Genomic DNA, 6,518 nt, shown 5'->3' with positions numbered 1-6,518 from the left:
TTGGGTCAGATCACCAGGTAAAGGTGAGGACAGAGAAGTACCTGTTCTTTGTCCAGAGGTGAGGACAAAGAACAGGTAGTAGAGGAAAGTAGTTATAAACACCAGCAAAGATCATGAGATCGGTTTCAGAAACAGGTTGATGTCATCAGTGTTTTCTCATTTTGTTACAAATGTGAATCTGTGTGTATTAAGCAAGTAACTTTCTCTTCCCTCTCTTATTCCCTTAACTAATTGTTTTGGAAACAGAAGTCCATGTGCCCAATGGACAGTGAGGCCAAACTATACCAAAACATCAGAGTCTGGAAGAAAGTTTTATTGAGAGCTGCGGAAGGAGATGGGTGTTTCATGCCTTTGAGACCTCACACTCCTTGTAAGCTTTCAGCAAAGCCCTTTCCTAGGAAAGGTGAGGGAGGGGCATGGTGAGTTGTTGCAAACGTCTTGGTGTCAGAGGTCTTGTTCTTCAGGTCAGGTCATGGTCAGGTAATGAGGTTCGAATAAATCTCCACCAAACAGATTGTTACTCTCTATTCTGACAAGAAAGGGCAAGGTCCCCAGGAACAGCTTTCACCCTCTGAGGTCCAGGTCCTGACTGAGAGGAGGCAGGTCTCAGTGGCAGCTCCTCAGGGTCACCTCCACCCAGCTGTCATTGCTGAGGGAGCCAGGCATTCAAGAGGCAGCTGGCCCTCAGGCTCCTCAGGCCACACACACAGAAGGGGCAGGTCCCTCAGACCGCATTATACACAGATGGCTGCTGTCATTAGGTTGCCAAGGTGGGGATGGGGGAGAGGTTCACTGCCACTTCAAGACCTGAAACTGGCCAGTGAGCAGACATGGCGAGGGCTCTGGAGCCCTGCAGGTTCCAGCCTATTCCCTGGGGCCCCCAGCTCACCTACTGGCACGGCTGAGGGAGCTGAAGAGCCCTGAGGAGAAAGCCAGGATCCAACTCTTACCTCGCTCTCCGCCTGAGGACCACCACTCCACTGACTGTTGGCTGAATAGCCACTAAGGGTCGCCTTCTGATAGCTGGTCACTTGGGGGAGGGGCCCACTGCAGCACCAACCAATAGCTGAGCAGATCCACTAACGGTCCTCCTCTGACAGTTGCTCACTTGGGGCAGGGGCCCACTGCAGCACCAACCAATAGCTGAGCAGGTCCACTAACGGTCCTCCTCTGACAGTTGCTCACTTGGGGCAGGGGCCCACTGCAGCACCAACCAATAGCTGAGCAGATCCACTAACGGTCCTCCTCTGACAGTTGCTCACTTGGGGCAGGGGCCCACTGCAGCACCAACCAATAGCTGAGCAGATCCACTAACGGTCCTCCTCTGACAGTTGCTCACTTGGGGCAGGGGCCCACTGCAGCACCAACCAATAGCTGAGCAGGTCCACTAACGGTCCTCCTCTGACAGTTGCTCACTTGGGAGAGGGGCCCACTGCAGCACCAACCAATAGCTGAGCACGTCCACTAACGGTCCTCCTCTGACAGTTGCTCACTTGGGGCAGGGGCCCACTGCAGCACCAACCAATAGCTGAGCACGTCCACTAACGGTCCTCCTCTGACAGTTGCTCACTTGGGGCAGGGGCCCACTGCAGCACCAACCAATAGCTGAGCACATCCACTAACGGTCCTCCTCTGACAGTTGCTCACTTGGGGCAGGGGCCCACTGTAGCACCAACCAATAGCTGAGCAGGTCCACTAACAGTCCTCCTTTGACAGGCAGGCTTTTCTCTCCCCAGTCCTTCTCCCTCTCCCTCTTTCCAATACGAAAAAACAGTTATTGATTGTCTGACTCCTATGGGTTCTGTTTCACTGGAGCACTCTGACTGATAGAAACACTACACAAGCATGTACTATTACCATATATTATTACAATGTACCTCATTTCTTCAGTTCAGTTGCTCAGTCATGTCAGACTCTTTGTGAACCCATGGACTGCAGCACGCCAGGCTTCCCTGTCCATCACCAGCTCCCAGAAGTTGCTCAAAGTCATGTCCATTGAGTCAGTGATGCCATTCAACTACCTCATCCTCTGTCACCCCCTTCTCCTCCTGCCTTCAATCTTTCCCAGCATCAGGATCTTTTCCAGTGAGTCAGTTCCTCACATCAGGTGGCTAGAGTACTGGAGTTTCAGCTTCAGCATCAGTCCTTCCAATGAATATTCACGACTGATTTCCTTTAGGAAGAACTGGTTTGATCTCCTTGCAGTCCAAGGGACTCTCAAGGGTCTTCTCCAACACCACAGTTCAGAAGCATCAATTCTTTGGCGCTCAGCTTTCTCTGTATTCCAACTCTCACATCCATACAAAACTACTGGAAAAACTATATCTTTAACTAGACAGACCTTTGTTAGCAAAGTACTGTCTCTGCTTTTGAATATGCTGTCTAGGTTGGTCATAGCTTTTCTTCCAAGGAGCAAGTGTCTTTTAATTTCATGGCTATAGTCACCATCTGTAGTGATTTGGAGCCCAAAAATATAAAGTCTCTCACTGTTTCCATTATTTCCCCATCTATTTGCCATGAAGTAATGGGACCAGATACCATGATCTTAGTTTTTCGAATGTTGAGTTTTAAGCCAACTTTTCACTCTCCTCTTTCACTTTTATCAAGAGGCACTTTAGTTCCTCTTCACTTTCTGCCATAAGGGTGATATCAACTGAGTATCTGAGGCTATTGATATTTCTCCCAACAATCTTGAGTCTAGCTTGTTCTTCATCCAGCCCAGCATTTCTCATGATGTACTCTGCATGTAAGTTAAATAAGCAGGGTGAAAATATACAGCCTTGACCTACTCCTTTCCCAATTTGGAATCAGTCTGTTGTTCCATGTCCGCTTCTAACTGTTACTTCCTGACCTGCATACAGATTTCTCAGGAGGCAGGTCAGGTGGTCTGGTATTCCCATCTCTTTAAGAATTTTCCACAGTTTGCTGTGATCTACACAATCAAAGGCTTTGGCCTTTGTATCTTTGCATGACATCTCAATTTTCCTTTGAACTATGACATCAATTTCTACTCATAGAACACTGTAAATCACATTAGAGGTATGACTCTCCCTTAACTAAAATGTTAAGACTTTAAGGGCAAAAACTGTTTGCATTAATCTTTATATTCCCTTAACAAATTACAGATGATCAATAAATATTTGAATGAATAAATGAATGGATGGATGAAACAATTCTGCCCTAAAGCATCCAAAATATCAACTTGTTCTTAGCTCATGTCACATTAGTCTGATCAGTTCTGTCAATGGAACTGATAGCTAACCTGAGGTTAAGCTAAAAGAGAGATTAGATGCAACTATTTCAGGGATGAGTCACTTATAGACTCATTAACAATTTTGTCACTCTTTAGCTCACACTGATTAGCTCAAATTTCCCCAAAGTTCTTAATCATAATACAGAAAGAATTTCTTCCAGTTACTACAGTCTCAGCTGTCCTCAGGCTGAAGCTGCTTAAGAACTAGGAGGGCAAGAAATATGAACAGCTCTTAAGATTTCATGAGTTCTCAAAACTAAAGGGCCAGAAAGAAGACAGAGCCCAATAAACTTCAGTCCATCTTTCTTTTTCAACTTGACACTGTGGAAACCACATGGTGAGCACTTAACTAGGTTACCTATTCTTAGTAGCAAGTTCTGTCTTCCAATTTTAGCATATTTATTAAATCAGTACAGACCAGAAGACAAGCAGTATATCCAGAATAATCAACATATAGTTGGGCTATATAAGAACAATTGCTGGAATTTCAACAGAAATAGTCTTTCAATTATCATTATAATTAATAATAATAATATAGGTAATTTTCTAACTAGCTAGGATGAAATCACTCAACACTGAAATTGACACAAAATCTCAGTTAGAATTATAGGATCAACTTCTTAGCTGCTTGGGAATCTAACAGTTTTCTTACCACTTTCAGGAAATGAGCTTGAGGATTTAGAAAATTCGGTTCATAATGAGTCATAGAATTCCAGAGTCTCAAAAGGTCAAAACCAAGAAAAGCATCTATATTCAATTTCTTTATAAGACATTGGTGTGTATTAGCATGAAAATGTTGAAAATATACTGTCAATGAAAACAATAAACTGCAAAACAATATATATAATATCAATTTTTATAAATTTGCTGACATTGATGTTTAGTTGCTAAGTCATGTTTGACTCTTTTGTGACCCCCTGGACTATGCCCGAGAGGCTCCTCTGCCCATAAGATTTCCCAGGCAAGAAGACTGGAGTGGGTTGCCATTTCCTTTTCCAGGGCATCTTCCCAACCCAGGGATCAAACCCACATCTCCTGCATTGGCAGGCAGATTCTTTACCACTGAACCACCAGAGAAGCCCTTATAAATATAATGAACACCAAAAAAATATACCTTTTCTGGAAAAAGCTATGTTCTAAAAAATAAAAATAGATACAAATATTCTGGATAAATCCAGAAGAATTTAAAAATACTAATAGTGATTATTTTTGAGGGAATAAAGTTTACAGTGATTACAATAAGAGCTCACCTTATTTCCCCTTTCTGTATATATGCTGCTTAAAATGTGACTTTGCAACCAAAATGTGGAGTCAATTTCTCCTCTCCTTAAATCTTGGATGGCCATGAGTCTGCTTTGGCCAATGGAAGAAGCAGGAAAAAAGGAATGTCAGTTACAAATCCAGGCCTCAAAAAGCTTCCACTTGCTCTTATAGAGCCCTGCTCAGCCACCATGAGAACCAGCCTGCTGGTGATAAAAAAGACAGCCCAGACACCTCCGTTGCTCCAACTGACAGCCAGCTCCACCAGATTTACAAATGAGCCTATCCTAAACCAGTTACTCTAGCCAATATACTCGCTAACCACAGACAGATAAGCAAGTTCAGGTATGACCTACTAAGCTTGAACCGGATTAGCAGAACCACCCAACAAATATTTAAAGTCGTGAGCAATATAAACACTTAACTATTTCAAGCCACTGGATTCAGGTGAGATTTGTTATATAGTAATAGTTAACTGATATCCTGGTTGTTCAGATGGTAAAGAATCTGCCTGCAATGCAGGAGATCTGGGTTCGATCCCTGGGTGGGGAAGATCCCCTGGAGATGGGAATGGTTACCTACTCCAGTATTCTTGCTTGGAAGAAGGAGCCTGGCAGACTACAGTCCATGCGATCCTGAAGAGTTGGACATAACTGAGTGACTAACACATAATGGTTAAGTGAATACAACCTGATAATCCTTTCCTACAATGTTATAATTTTACAATCAGAAAAATGTATTGCTTTCTAAAGCAAAATTTAAAAAATTAAAGTATCTCACCTTCTAAAGAGAAGAACACTAAAGCCCTCAAGGAGTATTGCCCAATTGGCAAGAACTCTGGCTGCAAGTGGCAAAAATCTGACTCAAAATTTCAGCAAATCAGCTAACTTACTGATTCACAGGATTCTGAGGCCTTCAGTTTCAGTAACAGCTGAATTTAGATGATCAAAATATTTGTCTGAATATATTTTTCTCCTTTTTATATCTTCATTTCCTCTACTACTAGTAGAAGTAGTAGAAATTATCTTTCACTCTCAGACAGGTAATTCCAGCAGTAAGAAGATGGGGGACTGGAGGGTTAGCAGCCTCCCAGGCAAAACAGAATTCTCCTTTCCCAGAAATTCTGGCAAATTTCAGGATTCACTTTAACTGGCCCAATTTGGGTCACATGCCCACCTCTCAAGCAATCACTGCTGTCCTTATCAGCCAGGCCTGTTCACATCACATACCTCATTCACAGGTTTGCACTGAATGGAAAAGTATAGTCGTTCAAAGGAAAATTGAGGCACCACTGCTCTAAAAAGAGTAAAGTGGGAGTTTGGCAGGGGGTGGGGGGGGGGGGGAGACAGGCTTCTGATACCTAAGAGCATATAACTAATAAATGACCAGAGTGAAAAAGTGAAGTGAAAGTGTTAGTCACTCAGTCATGTCAGACTCTGCAACCCCAAGGATTGTAGCCCGCCAGGCTTCTCTGTCCATGGAATTCTCCAGGGAAGAATACTGGCGTGAGTAGCCATTCTCTTCCCCAGGGGATCTTCCCAACCCAGGGACGGAACCCGTGTTTCTCATATTGCAGGCGGATTCTTTGCCATTTTACCCACCAGGGAAAACCAGTAAGTGACCAAGTTGGGACTAACCCCCAGGTCTTCTGACTCCCAGCACAGCACTGGAAAACAACATTCCATACCCTGGAATATGGTCTATTCATCTCTGCCTTTACGCTCTTTCTCTATCTGCCAAGAAGTGTTAAAAAAAAAAAAAAGAAAAGAAACATTCTGCTGTGTGAAAACTCATGACAAAATGCTGTTTTCACAAGTTAAAATGAAGCAGCCATCATACATTTTAGGGAAGCAACAAAATTGCATTCCTTCCTTCCATAACTATCTTGTGGCCACCAACCACTATGTGCCTTAATCTATGACTCTATCAGTAATTAAATGAAAAGCAATACATACATTCTAAAAGGAGGCTAAGTTTAATTATCACAACCAGTTTTTCAAACTCT

General features: G+C 43.3%; 1 long non-coding RNA gene across 1 annotated transcript; it reads right to left on the bottom strand.

The window, feature by feature from the left end:
* Positions 1–298: 298 nt before the first annotated feature.
* LOC110143966 (uncharacterized) lies at positions 299–1,079 on the bottom strand. The gene is made up of 2 exons (XR_002315763.2): positions 951–1,079; positions 299–589 (listed from the first exon to the last, which is right to left on the bottom strand). It is a non-coding gene; the product is annotated as an uncharacterized lncRNA (long non-coding RNA).
* Between the last annotated feature and the right edge of the window lie 5,439 nt (positions 1,080–6,518).

This window comes from Odocoileus virginianus, chromosome 26 (assembly GCF_023699985.2).
Source record: "Odocoileus virginianus isolate 20LAN1187 ecotype Illinois chromosome 26, Ovbor_1.2, whole genome shotgun sequence".
NCBI classification, from domain to species: Eukaryota; Metazoa; Chordata; class Mammalia; order Artiodactyla; family Cervidae; genus Odocoileus; species Odocoileus virginianus.
Note: the sequence above shows the minus strand (reverse complement) of the source record. Positions and strands in the feature narration are given on the sequence as shown.